Genomic DNA, 18,588 nt, shown 5'->3' with positions numbered 1-18,588 from the left:
TGGGACCACAGTCCCCCCCACCATTTTCCTCTGGGGTCGAGGGCTTAAGAGCAGAGATCTTCTTCTCTTCTTCTTCTTTGAGGACAGGGGGCACTACTACAAACCTCCTAACTTTCTTCTGTTCGCTCTATTTCTGTCTTTTCCTAGCTCAAATAGGTCTCTTTGGCTCACTGGCATCCTCTTAAAATACAGTCTCTCTTGGAGGAGATAATTGGTTCAGTCTATGGGTATTAAGGAGAAAGTCTAGCCAAAAGCTACTCTATCATCCCCTCCCATTTAGAATTTCTAACATCCCAGGGTCTAAGCTGTCTCTCTTTCCTGTCTCTCAAACTGAGGAGGGGAAAAATTTTACAAAGCTTTTATTTTTCAGGAAGGTTAAAAGTTCCAACTGCCAAGGATGGCTCGATGCCCATACTCTGGCTCCCACAGGCAGCTGGGCACCTTGTGGCCCCCCCGCTCTTCTCCTTCCCCACGGTAAACAGCTGACAAGCTGCCGCTCTTGCCTCTTTCTCTCTCTTTCTCTCTTTCTCTCTCGACTCTGGGGGGAATGAAGACATCCCAGATTTCTCCACCCTTCCATCTGCAGGGTGCCAGCCTGGTTCCAGTCCCTCCACCCTTGGGCCTACCTCAGTCAGGCCATGGGCCTTCCCCTCCCCACCCAGCCACGGCCGGGCGGGGGAGAGGCTGCACTGCACTCCGACCAGAACCAAAGAGAGTGAGTTCTCCTGGGAATTCTGCTTTTAACCCCTCTGTGCTCTCAGAGGTGTGTCCACCTTTGACTGGTCAATATCCAAATGGACCTCCTCCTTCCGAAAAAGTTCTTTTTCTGTGTTAAATGAGGACATGGATTTTTTTGCAGCAATTGTAAGCTTGTGTAAATGTAAGGGCTTGTTAACCACCATGAGTGAGACTAAATAGAGGACTTCTTGCCAGAGTAAAGATGACGATATAATAAAAGTGCAAGAGTTCTCTATCACTTAGGCTGATGTCTTTGAACAGCCAGATGAGGCTTTATATATTTATATTTATATCCTCCATAGATCTGGGTTTGAAATCTCTGTCATGCCCACGGTGAACACATGCTGCATAGTAGTAGTCCATTTTTCAGTCAATTGCTGCACTCTCATTTCTGGCCTGCAAGAGCTGAGTAAATTGATCCTGGTTTTCGTGAGCCTAGTGTTTTCGTTTCTGGGCTGTATAGCTCACTGAAATGCAAATTCCATGTCTGCTGTGGAGAGTTGCTAGCAGCAAACAGGGCAAACGATCCAATTAGCAGTTTCAATGGAATTCTCCTCTGTCATTTGGTTCTAGACTTCCTCCTGAGGTGCCTCAGTGCCTCAGGTGCCAGTCTCACGGGGAACAGGAGAAGGCTGCAGGTCAAGAACAGGAGTTCAGCCAGTGGCTACAGGAAGCAGAGGAATTTGCAAGGCAGGTGAGTGCTGGAGGTGGTGGAGGCCTGCCAAGCTGCCTGCTCTTGTCTTGCTGCTGAAACCTGAACTTCAGTGCTCTTGAGAACAACACTTGGGCATAAATCCCGCTGGAATCAGCTTTTCTTCCAGGGATTGGCATTTGCTGAGGAATGGCTTACACTGCTCATCCTCTTGGCAGTCCGGGGCCATGTGTTAGAAAGGAGGAAGCTGAGTGAGTGTGTGGAGTTTCCTGGGAGGCACCTGTGACAGCAAGCAGCATTCCCAGGCTGCTCTCAGGGGGAAAATCCCAGCAAGCTCGTCCTGTCACTCAGTCTCTTCTTTTCCAAGAGCGAACATGGCTGTAAAGGAAGTGTTTTCCAACTGTGTCCTTCTGCTTTGCTTTGTAGGGGCCGAAAATCTTCCCTGAAGGTGGCCCTAGTGCATCCCTAAGTGCTGGCACAGGAAAAGGCCCATTTGTTCTCCCACCAGCTGTCATTGCTGGCTCAAAAGCAGCGCCCAGCTCTGGAAGAAGAAACAGCCCGTGGTACAGTGGTGCCATCCCTGCCCAGCTGGGGCTCTCTGGCAGAGCAGCAGCAGCAGCAGGGCTGGCCTTGGCTTCACCTTGGAAGCCAAAAGCCTCTGTAAATCAGCAGTTTCTTGGGCTGCATCAGCTCCTGATGCTGGCTGAATCCTGCTAGCTCTGACTGCTTCCTAAAGGTTATCAAGGTGGCAGCATGGACATACATGCAGAGCAACCAGCGTCCAATAAACGTGTAAAACTAGGAGAGTTTGTGTGGCATTATTAGGGCTGTCATGCTGATAGTGCCTCCTCCACAGCTTGTGTGCAATGCCATTGCTGGGCCACTTTGCTCCCCAAGCAGTCACCCCCAGCCTCATTCTCTGGCTGCTGTTGCATCCCAAAGCTCAGTTGCCCAAGCTCCTGTGTTCCAGCTCTCAGGCTGCAACACCAGCCCGCGCTGTTGCACGTGAACGAATGCTCAGTCTCCAGTTCACTCTGCTGGCAGAAACGACTTTTGCTAAGACGTAGGATGTAGAAAGTAGAGGAAAAAATTGGTTGGAAACTCTTGGGGTGGGGGCAGGCTGCTAGAGCTATCTGCTGCCTTCCTTTGAGGACACAGCAGTGTTTTGTGAATAGTGGGCAGAAAATGGTATGCATAGCTATGCAGACTGTTTTGTAGGAAGTGCGTGTTTGAATCTATTGCCTGATCTGTAGCCCTGAGGAAATTAGGGTCACTCAGCAACATTTTAGAGCTTTGGGATTAGGACACTAGTAAGGCACAAATGTGGTGTCTGTAGCTCCAAAAGCATTTGTCATCTAGTCAGACATTTCTTGAGAACTGTCCTGACTTTCAGTCTGACACACAGAGGGAATTTTCATCAGGACAAAATGCAGCCTGAAAGTAAGCTTCTGAACTTTCGAAGGCTTGTGGTTGCTGCTTTTTCCTGAGCCTGCCTTCCTAAGGTGTGCCCAGCGGCTGAGCTCTTTGCTCTCTGCCTCATGGTCTCCTCCCTTTTAGGTGGGACTTGCCCATTTTGCTGCACTGATTTCCTCCCCACAGCAGCTTCTATGTTGCCCCACACTGGGATTTGATTTCCTTTTCCTTCTTTCGGTGCGTCCATTAGTGTCAGATCTCTGTGACTCTCAGATGTGTGCCCTGCCAAGGAAGCTGCCAGAAGTGAGTCACAGGCCCCAAAGGCTTCTTGGAGGTGCTGTGATTGTGCAGCAGCAGTGTGCTGTGTGTGCAGCAGGTTGGTTACTTGGCTTTTTCTCCCCACTTAGGTGTCATTCTTCCTTCAGCAAGCCCTACAATGTGTTGATGTTAGCCATGCAGTAAATGGGCAGGAATGACAGGCATTCCAGTTTAGGGAACTCTCTGGGATATTAGCAAAATTAGCCAAGCACGATTTCATCCACAGGATTTAAAAGCACATTTAAATTTGTCTTTAGTGAGAAGCAGTGCTGGCCAAAAGGGCACATTGCCTTTGGTTTCCTTACATCCTGGTTGTCTCTCCGTGTTCAGCTTGGTGTACAGGCTGTATGGGATCGGTGCCTGTTTTGTGTTGCTCTTGGTTCCTTTGAGCTGTGGGTTATGGACTGCAGGGGGCTTTTGTGCTGCTTTGGGGCAGAGGAGATCTGTGCAGGCTTTTCTTTTCTGTCAGCTGCAGAGAAGGTTTGGTTGCTATGCATGAATGCACAGAGCAAGCGGGAACGGCTGCTATTGTGATGTCAGCAGAGGGCTGCCACGTCACAGCGCTGTCAGCAGGAGCTTTTCCTGGTGCCCGCAAGGCCTCAGCGTCCAGAGCAGCTCTTGGTGCGCTCATTGCAGGAGGATCACCTCAGCTGTGCTGTTCTCAGATTACAGCGGGTGTCCTTGTGTGGCTGTAGTTTCTTGCACAGTTGGTGGAGTTGTGCAAGTGTCCTGTTTCTCCCCTTTTCTCCTTGCACAGTCTGGGGACTTGTGCACGAGGGGGTTTGTTTCCTTTGTTTTGTTCCCCTGGCCTACGGACTTGAGCAGCACTGCTCCAAGGATGGAGCGAGTCCGTAGAGCAGTCAGCAGCGCCTTTTCATTGGTGGCTTCTCGGAAAGCTTTTCGTCGTTTGACTGGTAAATCCAAGTTTTTCCTTGGGGCAGCACATTGAAAGAAAAATGGCATAAAGATGCCATGTGTTGGGTGAAGCTCCTGTCAACAGCTTCACCTAAGAAGGGGGTGTCTCTTGCCTAGCAGGGTGTGGGAACTTCCAAAATGCAGATGGGGCGAGATTTGCAGGCGTCCTTCTAAAAACTGTTTGGTTCTCTCCAGAACTGAGGAAAAGCATCTTTTGTTCTGCATTGCATCCTTTAAGGATGTGCCTGTCTAAGTGCACCCACAGTGTGTGCTACAAGAGGGATTGGCTTTGCGCTGAAGGGCAAAGTGCCGAGCAGCTGGAGCGTGCTCCTGAAGCCCGGAGCTGGGCCTGGGCTGTGTCCCAACAGAACTGCGAGCGCCAAGAGGGCTTTGGTGGGAGCTTTTGTGGGGAATTGTGCACAGCAACCGCGTGGGACCTGCTGCGTGCAATTGACAAAAGGAAAAAGCAAGTTCAGGAAAGAGAGGAGAAAAAGGCTGCTTTAGCTGCAGGCTGGACAACCAGCTCCAATGCAGGCAGTGACTTCTAAGGAACAATTTGCATCTTCTCGGTCAAGTTTCTGGTTCCTTAGTGGCAAAGCTGAGCAAAAGGTAGACACAGCCTAGGGTATTGGCCTGCAGTCTGGCTTGCTGTGCTAAAGAAGTGTTGCTCCCGGAGGGGTGTTGTGAAAGGAAAATGCTCTTTGCTTGGCTGGACTTGCTCTGTGGGACTCCTCAGCACAGACAGATTTCTAAGAGCACCTGGTTCATTTTCCCTTGTTCCCGACAGGTCGCCTCAGAGGGGGAAGGAGTCAAGTGCACGCTTCGGTGAGTGGGACGGGCAGCCTTGGCATTCCTGGTGTCTGAGGATTGTGGAGTAAGCTGTGGCCTTGGCCTGTTGCAGTAGAGCGCCAGCCTGGCAGGCCGAAAGAAAGTCCACAAAGTCAATGTGTGCACAAACACTACCAAAAGGATTCCATCCGTTTCCTCCTTTTCCATCGAAGAGGTTTTCACAAAAGAAAGTCAAGCTCTGCAGACAGGAGGCTGCATGCTGATTGTAGGCAGGCTGAAATAGCTCCTTCAGAAGCCTAGGCAATCCCATCCAAACATTATTCTCATTAGTGCGCTTGAACTGAGTTGTAATGACTGAGCATCCCACTTGTCTCCAAATTCATGTTTTCTGCTTAGGTGAGCTGAGGATAGAATTGGGGAGCAATAAGGGTCTAAATGACAGGTTACTCCCTGTCCCTCACGCTGCTGCCTGTCTGCAGAGCGCAGCAGCAGCAGCAGAGCCTCCTCTGGCTCGCTCTCTTCCTGCGGAGCCTAAAGGGGAGGTATCCTGTCAAAGGACAACAAACCTGCATGTCCAGGGCCTGAGCATCCTGCAGCAAGAAGTGGCAGCTTTGGTTGGTTGAGTGCAAAGCTTTGGTGCAGTGCAGAGCTGCAAGTTTCTGAGCAAGCAGCACTTGCCCTTCGTGGCTGAAGATGGCTGATGTGGGCTGGAGTCCTGCCATGACCTAGCTCTTCAGCCCAGCCACTGACCCGTGGGAAATGGGATCTGAACTTTCATATGCAGGCATCATTTCCCTGGCCCTGTCACAGGGACTCTGAACTTCCCTTGCTGTGAGGTAAGCGGTAGCACAATGTCTTTGAGTGCTCCTGGTGCGAAAGTCAGCCCCTTTGTGCAGAGTCTGTGCAGGCTCCCTGCTGGCAGCAGAGGGAGAAGGTGCCAAGGCGCCGTTCAGAGCCCTGTGGGCTATGGAGGAGCCACTGTTGCCTGCAGGGACCTACCCCTCTCCATGGCCTGTCTAAGTAGCTGCAGTCACTGCTTCAGCTACACCCTTAACTTTGACATGACCCAAGTTTGTTGAGAAGGGTTCTGAGCAGCTGTGCATGGCAAAGACAAGGTCTGTCTGTGAAGGGCTGGAATGCAGTTCCTATTGGCTGCTCTGAAAGGCCTGAAATCCTGAGGGGAAGCCAGTTGACCAGAGCTGAGCAGGGAAGTGTTCCCTGCTTCTCCTCAGACATGTCCAGAGCAACTCAAGAGTTAGTTGGGACATAAACACCACCTAAACACCACCCAAACGGCCCCATACAAAAGATTTTGCTTTCAGTTGAGCTGTGTCTCTGCTTGCTGCTTCTGCCAACTGTCAGGAGCCAACTTCCCTGCTCCTCATTGCTGGTTTGTGCTTTTTCCCTGCCCATTCCTTGCAGGCCCCACTGGGAGAGGTTCTCGCCAGTCAGGACTCCTCGTTCCAGGCAGGAAAGTCGGAGCGGCAGCAGTGCACGGATCGAGTGCGCGGCGCCCGGGAGCTGAGGTGTGTGTTAAGCTTTCTCACGTTCTCTGAGCAGGGCTGGGTGCTGCTGGGCTTTAGGAGGTCCTGGGCCAAGGAACAAATTTGGATTTTCACCATTTGACTTGCTCAGCACTGACGGGAGAAGGCAGCCCAGGGCAGGTCTGGCTGCCAACCCACCTAGAGCAAATCTGCCTCCTGGGACTCACTTCTCAAACCTTAACAAAAAGCATTCTGAACTAGACCAGAGTAAAAGCAAGGGAGGTTCAGGCTGGGCTTCAGGACAGCAAAGCACTGACCTGCAAAGGCACTCATGCAGCAGAACAAGAGCCTCAGAGAGCATGTGCAGATTCCACCCTTGAAATTTGGAAGCCCCAGCTGGATAGAGCCTTGAGCAGCCTGTCCAGATGCTGACCCCAATTGCTTGGAGGTGAAGACTGGGCTAGAGGCTTCCTGGGATCTCTGCCAGCCTAAACCATCTTGGGATCGTTTGGTTACTGAACTGGAAAATTGTACCCACCTCCTCCCCAAGCTATGACTTGCAGGCTCTTTGCTTGTTTTGCTAGTGAAAGCAGGAGCACTTGTGGGACTGCTCATTTAGACTAACCAAGCGTGTCTTAGGCAAGGAAAATCTTTTGCAAGTCCGGTGCCCACTGTATCAGAAAGGCACCTTGGGCCTAGCAGGAAGCTGTTGCACTGAGAGTACCTGAGCTTTCTGGAAGTGTTCTGTGGCTTGTGGAAGCTTGTTTGACCTCCTCAGTGGCGACTCTTTCACCTGCACGAATGACAAAGAGAGATGAGGGTCTAGGCAGGGAATTGCAGCCATCTCTTGAGGTGGAAGTAGAGGGCTGTTGGAAGGCCCTGAGACTGCCTTATGTGGGGTGTGGTATGTAACGCTGGTTTTGCAAGGAGACTGTGTTGCACTTAAAGGCTTGTTTGTGTGTCCCCTTGTTGCAGATGGAAGGAGTTGGCTGCATCTGAGAGAAAGCGCCACTCCTCACTAGAGAGGGCGTTTGAAGTGGCGACACATAGCGCGGAGGAATCGCAGCCTCAGAGGAATCTCCTGCAGGAAGCGGTTCCTCTGGTGGCACCAAAGGTACGCTCACTTGACTCCGAGGCAGCACTTGTGGGAGAGGGATTTGTCCTAGCCAGACCGCCCCGAATGCTGCTCCGGGCAGCAAGCTAAGACTGAGCCTGTGTTCTTGGTGTTGTTGTTGTTGTTCCACTGGAAAAATGCTGCCCCCCACTTGCAGGTTTGCCGCCCGCAGCGGCCAGCCCAGAATGGCCTGGAGAAGCTGCTCCAGGAGTTCTCTCTCCAAGGGCAGGCACTGTCACAGGTGTGCAGAGAGAAGGCGGTGCTGGTGAGAGAGAACGCTGCCCTGGAAGCCCGAGTGAGAGCCACGGAGCAGGATCTACGAGGCATTTCAGAGCAGCTGGCAGAAGCCAGGTAAAGGCAGGGAGGAGAGCCAGGGTGGGACATTATTGAAGGTAATTGCAAAGGTGGTGAGCATTACCACCAGTCAGGATTTACCGCCTCCTGTGTGCTCTCCTGATGTTTCTCAGATGGGGAGGAAAAGAGACATGAGAAAAAAGAAAACGATACTCTGATCTGAATGTTATTTTTCTGCCAACTCAAGCTCTCCAAGCTCTTTTGGGCACCTGCTTGGGACCTCTTGCACAGTGTGCAACAAGTGCAAAGTAAACCAACATGGCACTGACTTGAGTACCTGTGAAAACCGTGCAGATGTTTCCTGAAATCGGAAGTTTCCCTCTGGCTTTGCTTCCTCCTTTGTTGCAAAATCTGAACATCAGATTTTCCTTGCCAAATAGTTTGACGTGTTTTTTTTCAGAATTCAAGGATCTTACATGGGAATGTTGTGAGTAGGGTGCTGACCCTTCAGCTGAAGATGGAGGGTCATGCTGCAAATCATGCAGTCTTTCAGAGCTCACTCTTGTGGAGTAGGATGCAGGACCTAGAGTAGCTTAATAGTAACAGCAAGAGCAGCAGCAGCAGCAGGGAAAGGTCTTGTGACTTCTCAACAGTCTCTAGGGATCCTTGCTGAGCACTGATACTTGCCCACTTGCCCACCCACTTCTGTAACCTGTCAAGGTCCCTTTGGCTGGTGCCTCTTCCTTTTTTTCAAGAGTGCCAAATCATCTGGGCACTGCTGGCTTAGTGTGGGGATGGCTGGGCTCCAGGATGGCTTTGATGAATGGAGACAAGAGATCTCTGAAGGCTGCTCTTAGAAGATGAGGTATATTAGGGATGGAGGAAGGTCTTCCTTGGTGCTACCAGACGCAGCACATGTCAAGGTTTGAGAGGATGGGGGAGGGGAGAGACAAGGGGTAGAGAGGATGCTCTAGGAGAGGCAGGGAGTTCTAAGATGGGGGGAAGATCCAAGAGAGCGTCTGGCCCCTCGGAGACCCCTTCTCAGGGGGCTTCAAGGTGGGCTGGAACAAGACTTGGGCCAAAGGGGTTACAGGCACTTGATGTTTCAGGGGAGGGTTGCAGGTGTGGGATGAACCACACATTCTGGGGGTTCAGATGGAACAGTCCATTTGACTTTTAGACTTCTTTGTAGGTAAGGGTATTGTCCAGCCAGTAGCGGGGATTGTTTTCATCTTGGCTGTACTATCGTAAATCTTTTGCCAGGCAATTATATTTCTCCATCCTTTCCAACAGCTTAGTTAGCCACAAATAAAGGTAGCAAGTGTTCTTGTTCATGATCTTCCAATGATTTAACTGGCAGGATACCTGTGTGTCTCTCCTTTTTCTACACAGTTCTTGTCCAGATAAAAACCTAGTTCTGAATTCCTACTCATGCTGCTAGAAGCTGGAGGTTTCACTATATCGTTTGGTGAATTTCTTGAGTCCCTTTTCCTTAGAGAGTGCCTGGCAAGCCAAGTACCTCTATGCACATGAGGAATGGCATGAAACATTGACAGGTCAACCAGCAGAACACTGTTGTGTGCCTCTGGAGAGTGACCTGGAAGTGCTGATGAGCTGAGGGCTGTGAGCAGTGGCTGGCCTTTTGCTCATTTGCAGAGACTTTGTGGTCACAGCCACCCGTGCGTGATAAGTCAGGCAACAGCAATTGGAGCTTTGTCCACTGAGCTCAAAGTCAGCTGGGCTTTCTGTGCTGGCCTAGGTCATGAGGAAAGGCTGCCCAGTCACCTGGAGGGGCCTGCTCTGCTATTTTAAGTGGCAAAATTGTCCTGCTTTATCTGAGCTTCCATGCAAGCTGTTTGGCAGCCTAAGGTATAGGGACCTTAAGGCACATCTTAAGATGTGCCTCACCGGAGAAACTGCCCCTGTGTGCCAGGAACAATTGCTCTCCATCTTCACAACTTGCAGGTCAGAGAAGGAGAGCCTGCAAAGCAGCCTGCTGGAGGCTCAGCAGCACGTATCGGAGCTGGAGACGGCCAGGAGCCGCCTGGAAGCCCAAGTGCGCACGGCCACGCAGGCCAAGGAGCTGATAGTGGGTGAGAGCCTCGTGCGCTTCGTTCTGCTGATCGCCCTGCCCAGTGCAGTCGCTGCACAGGCAGCTCTGTCTGCAGGGCTTGTGAGGAGGGAAGGAGCTGAGGGCAGGTTCCTCCTTGCCTGAAACTGAAAGGGCTTAAGGTCAGCAGATTCCTCTGCTTGTGCAGTCTCTGACTGTTGCCGTGTGTCACCTTTGCAGAGGATGTGAGGGGCCTTCGTTGTGAGCTGCTGGCTGTAAGATCTCTCAGCAAGCAGCAATGTGAAGACATGGCTCAACAGCTCCGCTGCGCAGAAGAGCAGTGCAGCAAGGCTCTGAGACTCTGGCAGTCTGCTGAGGAAGCGAAGAGAAGGCAGATTGTGCACAAACTGGTAAGAAACAGTACATCTCTGAAGTTTTCCAGCGAGTTTGGAGGGCTGGCTTAGCAGAAGAGCAGCCTGAGTATGGGCCATGGTCTCAAGCATCTGCTGTAGGCTACACATTGCTGGGCCAGGCAGCAGAGGGGTTCAAGAGCTCCTACTTGAAGGCCTGTGAAGACCCAGAGGACAGTACTGGGACAGTATATGCAGGCACAGGTTCAGCATGGGCATAAGGCAAGTTCCCCAGGAGGCTGGGTGGTCAGCACCCAAAGCACGGCAGCGAAGGGGCAGCATTTTCCCCACAGCCTCGTGCCATGCAGCAGACTGCTGCTGACCTTGCTGCCAGCTGCAGTCCCAGCAAGTGGGTTCCTTGCTTTCTGTCCTTCCACAGTGGACAGAGGTCTTCCCTTGGAGCCTGAAGCAGTTGCAACAGGCCTCCTGGTGCTGGTGCTTCAGCTGGTGGCCTGTCTTGTGACTGGCTCATCGAGCTGCTGGTGTTGTCCTCATCCTGCAGTCCATCTGCAGCATTTCCTTGACCAAAGGGCAGGGGAATTTGAGGACAAAGCCCTTGAGAACAGGCAGAAATCCTGAAGAGAGGGGGCCCAGAAAACAGGCAGCCATCAGAGCAGGGAAGGAAGGTGACCTCTCCTTTCCTTACACATGTTGGCCCTCCTCCCACGTGCTGGAGGGCACAAAGCCACTAGTGTGCCCTCTTCGGGCACGGGGGTTGTTGGAGGGATGAAGCTTCTGTTATTCCTTTTGGGGAGCATTGGTGGGACTTCATCTGGATGTGTCTCTTCCACTCATCAGGAGAGACAGCTGGAAGAAGAGAATTTGAAGGCACAGGAGAAGCTGGAGCAATGGATAAACTTGGTGGCAGAGGTACAGAGGGGACAGGAGAAAAGGCTGCTTGAGATGAAGCAGTAAATTGCCATCATGCAGCCTGGATGGGAAAAGAACCAGAGACAGTCAAGAGGCACAGAGTGTGAAAAGAGAGTTTGTGTGTTGTTTGGGACTCCTCTGGGCTCCTTATAGGCACTGCTTCTCTGGAGACTGTGTGTCTGGCTGGGATTGCCTCTTAGCTGGCCCTTGGTAAATACAGGAAGGAGAAGAAAGTGTTTTTGGAAAGCATGAGCACATCAATCTTGGTTGCCCCACAAGTGGTGTGTGGGACGTTTAAAGCCATCTTCTCTTTGTTTCTGTGCAGCTCCAGTGCCAGAAGGCTGCTCTAGATGATAAGGTACACCGGCTGCTGGGAGATGTAAAAGAAAGCCAGCAGCAGCTAGAGCATCTGAGGCAGGAGCTGAATAAGGAGCGGGAGAATGGACAGGTGAGCCCGACTAGCCAGGTAGCAGAGGGAAGGGCAGTGGTGGGGTCATGAACTGGAGATGTGAGGAAAGGGGAGGCAAGGACCATTGCAGGCACTGGGAGCACTGGAAGCCTGGCAGGCTCCAGCACTGAGCAGCAGGAAGAAGAGCTAGGATGGAAGGCTTAGAGCTGGGTAGAGATGCAGGAGGAAGTGGCTGAACACAAGTGCTTGTGGGAGTTCAAAAGAGGAAACCTGAACAAGATTGCAGATGCCAGTAAGATTCCTCTTGATGGAATATCCAGGAGAAGCTGCAGGCAGAGTTGCGGGAAGCTCAGAGGAAGATGGAGGCAATGGAGAAGAGGCACAAAGAAGAAGTGGAAAGGATGCGCAAGGCCCTGCTGCAGTGCAGGCTGGCTGCACGAAAGCGGGTGAGTGAAGGAGGAGGAAGCACTGCAGTCATGCAACAAGAGGTCTCTGCCCTTGCTGCCTTTCCCCTGCAGAGCAGCCGGTGGATGGGAGCAATGTCTCTGACCGCCATGCTCTGTGCTCTCCGTGGCAGCTGCTCAGAAGGACACTTAGTGGGTTGCTGAATGTCAGCTGCTGCCCTGGCCAGCAGAGCTAGTGCTTTGGCCGGTGGGCCAGCAATGCTGGGAATGTATTTCTGTTGGCCTCTTGGTGCTGGCTTTGTTTTTGGAGGGGTCTGTTCATGCAAACGTGGTGACCCACGCAGATTCTGGGCAAGTTGTCCCTGTCCATGGTGAATGCAGTCCTGAGAACGGGGTGAAGTGTAAAGTTGTTCTTTCCCTTTTGCAGTCTCCACTACGGCTGACTGTGAGAAGCTGTAGTCTCAGACTGCTTCTTTGGCTTGGACTGGAGGTGCAAGAGTTGACAGCTTAGCTTGCAGCCTAACCCCAGTGCTGTTCCTAAGGGCTTGCCTTTGAAATGCTCTGTCTGGAGCATCTCTGCCAGGCACCTTTCTGACACAAGCAAATTTCTTGTCCCAGATGAATGCAGGAGCTGCCATCCAAGCTGTGGCTGCAGCAGCATCCTGGGAAGAAGCCTCCTCTCCAGAGCCTGAAAACCCGAGGATCAGCAGTTCTCCCCGCTCAAGCCAGGAGAGAGAGGAGCATTCCCTGCATCTGCTGAGTACGTCCTGGGGATTTCTTGTGCCATCGAGCAGTGTATTACAGTGTGTGTGCCTCGGCAAGAGCTGCAGCACGTGTTCCTCCTTGATTTGGTGCTGGGAGAGAAATACTGGACTCTGTACAGAAGCCACTGTGGTGCTTGGATGCAGGCAGGGAGCACTTGAGGCATTCCTTTTGCCTTTGAGGGCAGCTGGGCGTGGGTGGGCTTTGCCGGAGCTTCCCTCTACAGTAAAGACAAAAGCAGGAATTGTTTGGGGAGCAGCAGGAAGCTGCAACCTAGCCAGTGATGCAGAGGTGTGTGTGCTAGCCTGGCCAAACTGAGCAGAAGAGTTGACTTCCTAGATTCCCTTTAGACTCCTGCCTTGCCACTAGTCATTGCAAATGAGAAAATACTTCAGAGAAATTAGTTGGCTGTGGGGCTGGTTTAATGCTGGTGTTGTTTTTATGACTTTAGTACTACTATTCCTTCTACAGCTGGTTTTGATAAGAATGCTACAGTTTGGTTAGCCTGACCTCCTTGAAAAGAATGGCAGGTGACAGCACAAATTAGAGAGGAGAAGATCTTTTCAGTACGCCCCAAAAATGAAGAAATTGTATTCTTAGAACTATCTCAAGTAATCAGAGAGGAAGAGCTCTTTTGAAAGTGCCCCAACAGAAGAAAAACAAGATACTCTTTTTACAATTCCTGTTTGATATTTTAGTTGTATGCTTCGGAAGATGCATCAAAGAGACACATCTATGGGGCACAGTCAGATAGAAGTGCCCTGCAGGCAATTCTCAGGAGGAAGCCTGCAGCCCCTCTGCTCCATGTTCCTCTGGTTCCAGGCATGTTGCCACTGCTAATGCCCAGCTGGTAAATACCCCAGGAACACTAAGCATTGGCCTCAATCCCTGCACAGATCGTACTCTAGGAAAGCACAGCAAGGCCTTGCTGATTCTGCAGCACAACGGAGTTGCTCCTTGCAGCTGGTAACAGCTGCCAGTGCAGTGCTGTCAGAGAATACCCACCAAGGTACAAAAGAGAGCCCAGTTTACTTTGTGTCTGCCATCAGCTGCCCTCAGACAAAAGGTGGATTGATGTAGTCCTCTGTGGTTTCTGAGGCCAAAGACAATCATGTTCTGTCTTGAGTGGGACTAACAGCTTCTAACAGGGCTTGATGTGGCTCTAGCTTCTTCCGAGTGGCTCTCAGTGGCCATTTGTGGGCTTTGCCAAGCATTTTGTCATACGTGCCCTGCCAGCGACAGCTGGTGTGAGTGCAGGGGCTGGAGCCTTCCTTGGCTGTGGGGTTTCAGCTGCCGTCCCGTTGCTGCAGCTTTGCCTGGGCTCGTGGAAGGATCAGCATCTCATTTGTGCAGGTGTCTGTGTCACGGCAGCGCCTGAGGAGCAGCGCTGTCCTTGTCACCCGTCTGGCTGCGCCTGTCTGGGGAGATGGGGCACGTGGGGGGTGTTCAAGGGGCTGAGCCCCGTGCTAGTGACTGCTGCAGCCCAGGCTGAAGACAAGCACTTGTAGTTGTTCACTGCATGGGGAACGGGCAAAGTCATCTCCAAATCTTATCTTGCTGATAAATGAGGAGAGTCCTAATTCTTAGAGCCATTGTTCTTGGTTATAGCATGAGCTGCTGTTCTCTAAAATGGTCAAGGCATTCTTTAGGCCGTGCTGAGAGGTAGAGGAGGTGCCCTTCTCTCCTGGAATTGGCTTTGCAATATTCTTTCTGCTCTGCAAAAAGCAGCTGTTAAAAGTTCCTCCAGATCCCAGGGTGCATTGAAACTTTGCAAGTATGAAACCTTGTGTTGAATCTCACAAGAGAGTGTTTCTTCCCAGGAAAATGAAGTGTCCTGATTTTTCAGCCCTCCTTCCTGTTTGTAGATGACATCCCCTTGCCTTGGGGCCTGTTCTTTTCTGCTCTCTGTCTGCTCTGATGGTTTTCCCATGGGCTTAGTTTCCCCTCAAGGCAGCCCTCCAAAGGAGCGTGAAGAAGCAGACTCTGTGCAGGCCAGGCATGCTACGGAGCTGCCTGTCTTGCTGGGGCTGCTGCTGCTGTTGTTCTTGTTGATGCTATTGTTAGCCAAGCGACCATAAATTGCTCAGAGCCCCAGAGAGTGGAGCTGGCTTTCAGATCTCCTGGAAGTCAGGGTCTCTGTTTTGAAGTTGGCTCCTTGCATTTGGTTTCTTTCAGGGCGTGTGGTGAGTGTGGAAGATCCAGAGAAGAAGTACACTGGATGGGAACTCATTGGCAGTGGGTGAGTGCAGCCACGCTAAGTTCTACAGAGCCATGGGCCAGGTATTTTGGTGGTGCGGTCTGACGTGGGAAGTCAGGCAAGCTGCAAGCATCTTCAGAGCCTGGCTTCAGATTGTCCCTGTGTGAGTGCTGAGGCAGTAGAAGGCATCATGAAAGATAACTGGATGCTGGCAATGTCTTGCCTGCCTGAAGCAGCAGGACCTGGAAGCCCTCCTGCAAGCCCTCAAACATGTGGCACCAGTTTGCCTATTTTCTGCAGGAGATATGGTTTTGTATGATTCAAAGTAATTTGGCCACACTCATGAAGGAAGAGAAAGCTGAGAGAGCAGCTTCCCACCTGACAGCTGTCAGAATAGCAGCTCTCCGTAGCATTGCTTTCCACTGTTTTGCTGAAAACAAGACTCAGTGGTCAGGAAGATAAGAAAGGCTTGGCAGAGGGTTGCTGGGCTGCTGGGCCATTGGCCGAAGAGTGGACAGCCCCTGGTGTTTTAGAGACACTGCAGGCAGCAGAGAGCTCCTGCCTGGGCTGCCTTTTGCTTCTCAGCACTGAACAACTTCTCTGTTCTTGCCACTCTTCTGTTTCTAGGGGGTTTGGAAGCATTTACAAGGCCTTCAAGGCTGCCACAGGACAAGCGGTAAGTGCCAAGGGCCCATGCAGATTTGGCAGCCCTTGAGTGCTTTCCCTTGTGATGTGATCTTTGGCCAAAGCTTTGGGCTGCGTGACTTTGCTGCAATGGCTGTCCCGCAGGAGCAACCTGTCCAGAGGTGGGCTGCAAAATGCATTTTGGGCAGACTTTGTCCTTCCTCCCTACCTGAGTGAATGCAAGGATGGCGATGGTGTCCTTCAGAGAAGAATGCGCTGGCTTGGACTTACTGGATAAATATTCATAGATTAGCTGATGGCAAGAGCTGTCATTGCGGCCCAGTTCCTCTTAAGCCCAGGGTCAGACACAGAAAGGATTTCCCATTGTTTTCCACCACGTGGTTCAGCTTGAAAATATAATGCAGGACCTCAAGAAGGAGAGATCTTTACCGGAGCACAGTTTTGCCTTTCAGTCCTAGGGAACCCAGTTCACACACACACACAGGCACACACACAGATCAGTGGGAAGAAATTGATGAAGAGCCTTAATTGATACAACGTTGTGTTGATCCTGTGTCAGAGACATTCCACTACAGGGATGCCATTTGTACTGAACAGACATGGAAGTGTCTTGGAGAGTCCTGCTGTTTTGTGGGGCTATAAGTTCAGAGTCCTGAGTTCTCCTTTTTGGCTCTCAGCAAATACAACTCCATCTTCCTTGTAGTTCCTTGTCCACCCGCAGTGCTGCGCTCAGGAGGGGCACTTGGAGGGAGGTCGAGGAGGAGTCCAAAAGCCCTAAGCCCTGCTTATGACCTGGGGTGCATCCACAGTGCACCACAGAAGGGTTATTCCTTTTTAAACCCACTAACTAATTACCAATTACAATAATTACACAGTATAAACCGTGTTTGAGGTTGTTCTTCAGAGTTGCAAAACCCAAACGGAAGAAGTTAGGATGTGCTAGGATTGTAATTTTCCTTTGAGTCACCTTGGAGCTCATTTTTGGACAACATATTCGCTGTCATGCATGTATGTGTGTGTTTACTTTGGCACACAATCAAGAATGGCAGCCATCTCTGAAAGGCTGGTCAAAGCCCCTAGAAATGCTAACGTCCTTCCAGTGCTTTCAGTTTTTCTTCACTGGAGTAAAATTACTTTGGCCTTGCAAAACACGTGTCAATGGTAATAGTAGTGATAAACAAAGTGTGTTGGAGGAGTGTGCAGGTGCAAAGAGTGCTGTTAGCACTTTGTGGTCGATGGTTTAGTGTCCATTTCCACCCAGGTGACAAGGCATCCAGGCCCGTGAATGCACGGAGGAAGAGGCGCTGGTAATGTCTGCTCCTAATGGCTTTCCATGTCATTGTAGGTGGCCATAAAGGTACTTAATCTCCAGCACCAGGGCTGCGAGGATGTGGTGAAGGAAATCCTGGTCATGAATGAATATAGGAGCCCCAATATTGTCACCTACCTAGAAAGGTCAGTATTCTGGCAGAACATGGATCTTTCAATTCACATCAGTCTACTCCTGTAGGAGGCATGGGAGGAGATTGCATTTTGTCCCCACAAATGCTTCCTGGCAGAAATAGCCTGCAGATTGATCTCAGACACGTGTCTCTCTTACTAAGCCAGCAGCATGTATGTTCACTCGCTGCATGTTGTTCTGCCGTTTTGGGCGTGATTTTTTCCAAGTGTCGGAGGAGAAGTGCTGAGAAAGCATGACAGAAATTATTTCCCTTGCACTGTTTGCACTGTTTTCCATTGCCTTGCATGCCAAAAGGTTGGGCTAGGAGAGACATAATTTGTCAGGTTTGAAATTGTTTTTCCTGTTTGTGACTGTCCTTTCTGCAAGGTTTTCCAAAGGGCGTTGGCAATGCTGCACACCCACCTGCCCTGAGTAAAAGCTGTGTATACTGTGCCTCCTTGCTGCTGGAGTTAATGGTACAATTTGTGTACGAAGAAGATGAAGCAGCTGCTGGGATGTGTCCGCTTCCAGATGAATCTCTGCCGTCACAAAACTGCTGCTTTCCCCTGCTTGCCACCTAAACCGTCTCCTTTTCCACGGATGTGCCTTCCTCATTTAGACGGCACAGATGGCAAGCACTGGATAGCCTAGGTGGAGAGTGTCTTCACTTGATTCACTCCTCACTTACCAGTGACCTGGACACAAAACTCAGCTGTAGTCTTTTATTCCATGCGGCAATTTAGCTGTGCACATTCAGCTCCACGCGGTTGCTTTTGTCTTGCAGCTACCTTGTCAATGAGGTTGTCCTGATGGTGTTGGAGTTTATGGATGGAGGCTCCTTGGCTGATGTGATCAGCAGGGAAAGGATGGCTGTAGGACACATCGCAACCGTGTGTCGGGAGGTAAGGGGTGCTGCTTGTGCTTGGGATGGCTTGGACAGACTGGTCCTTTGAAAGCGCTGCAAAGTGAGTGATTCCATGTTCAGAGCTTTCTTTCTGTGTTGCTCTTATGCTGCAGAGAAGAAAGAGCATCTGGACTGAACTGCCTGCCAGTGTCCCTGCTCTTACTCCAGTCTCTTCTGTACTCTTCTATCCCATTACTGAACTCTCTGTCTCATTTTCATTGTCATTTTCTGTTCTGCACTTTGCCTCTCCAAGCCTTTGCCTTTCTGCAATACCTTCTTTGCCTTGAAGCACAAAGATGCTGGTGTCCAAGTTTTAAACCAGTGGCAGAGCCAAAGAGAGACTGGTCTGTCACCGGTCTCAATTTCAAAGGATGGCATGGCACCCACCATGGTGCTTGCTACTGAAAACTGACACATGAGCTACTTCCATGTGGGTTGTCCCTTGTCCTCCAATCTCCCACCTGACAGTGATCCCCTTGGTAGCCAAGGCAGGGAGTTTTCCTCTTTTGGAAAACCATTCTTTGTCCTGCGGATGGGGAGAGCGCATCCACTGCAGCAGGGATCGCTCTGACTGGCTTTGCGAGGGACAGTCCGGAGCAGTGACTGATGTGTCTCCCTCAAGCACTGATATGCCCTCCCTTGGAAAGATCCTGCTCTCCTAGTGTGGCAGCAGCAAGCTCTTCCTCTTGCCCAGTGCTCACTGCTCCTTTGAGATCTGTGAATCTTCAGGAGCAGACTCCTTTTGTGTGTGGCGAAATCAGAGCTGACTCACTTCTGGC

This window comes from Lonchura striata, chromosome Z (genome assembly GCF_046129695.1).
Source record: "Lonchura striata isolate bLonStr1 chromosome Z, bLonStr1.mat, whole genome shotgun sequence".
NCBI lineage: Eukaryota > Metazoa > Chordata > Aves > Passeriformes > Estrildidae > Lonchura > Lonchura striata.
Note: the sequence above shows the minus strand (reverse complement) of the source record.